This window comes from Centruroides sculpturatus, unplaced genomic scaffold, assembly GCF_000671375.1.
Source record: "Centruroides sculpturatus isolate CEXI.00-Female unplaced genomic scaffold, Cexi_2.0 scaffold2392, whole genome shotgun sequence".
Taxonomy (NCBI): domain Eukaryota; kingdom Metazoa; phylum Arthropoda; class Arachnida; order Scorpiones; family Buthidae; genus Centruroides; species Centruroides sculpturatus.
This window is the reverse complement of record NW_019386668.1, coordinates 27,461-28,684: the sequence shown is the minus strand read 5'-3', so window position 1 is coordinate 28,684 and position 1,224 is coordinate 27,461.

Sequence of the window (1,224 nt, the reverse complement as noted above, 5' to 3'; positions counted from 1 at the left end):
AAGCCGACATCCAGGGGCAATCAGTCAATTGCGCGTCAGTGATGGTCTAGGGTCCATTCGTATCGTTTATTCTTTAAGCCAGTAAAAACCGTAGACTTCTCTATATGCATTTTTAATATCACAATTACATTCCGAATCGCTAGCCACGATATAAGGGCTACAATTAAAAATAAAATAATAAAAACTTACTCGGTGAAATAAAATATGTGGTGGATGTACCGGTACATACAAAATATTCTTCAATTATATGAATATACTTTTAAATAAAATTATAATTAAATATAGCTTTGCAAAGAAACGTACATAAAAATATAAAATATTCTTTACTTTTTAAATCTTAAAACAATGCGCTTAGTCAAATAAATCCCTATGAGTGGCTAATGGATGGAATCGAAGACGGTTGCGGAGCGTGCATACACGCGGACTGTCAAATTCCCAGGGTGCCGATACCGGTCAATTCAAATACCTCTTTTGTCTCATCATTAGTATATCTCAAAGAACGTGCGAGGGTTGTTGTAGATTTTTAACGTTTCTCACCCTAGCTGTAAAAATATAAATATGTTAAACTTAATTGAGGTAAACTCACTCAGCATTTGTATGTAAATCAAAAAACACAACACCTTAATTTGCTGAAAAAATTTTAATGTAAAGCAATTTCTTAGTCTGATGATGGCCAACAGATTTGGCTGAAAACGTTTGCTTTACAATTAAATTTTTCTCAGCAAATTAAGGTGTTATGTTTTTCGGTTTATGTTTTCAATTTAATCAATTTTCTGGAACAATCCTTCTATAAATCGAACCAATATGCAATAACAAATTCGAATTTAAAACAGTTCGAACATTTGGTTAAAAAATCGAAATATATTAAAATATTTATAACAATGTCTGAAATGTTATCAATTTAAGGGAAAGTATGGAATCAATTTCAAAAGTCGTTCTTCAGGTTAAGATTTAATGCTCTCCATCTCACCCCCGCTTGGGAATTTCGAAAAATCCCTTCTTTGTGTGCGTTTCCATGACGTACTTTAACTGTGTATTAAATTTCATCTCTTTAGGTTCAGCGGTTTGCTCTGGGCGATGACGAATCAGTGACTAAATCAGTCAGGACAAGTAATTTTATATATTTACATAGTAAGTTTTAATTATTATATGTATAAACTACATATATTTAACTAAACATTCCAGCTTTTCCTGGCGGGTTTTTAATGACACTGTCTTTAATCT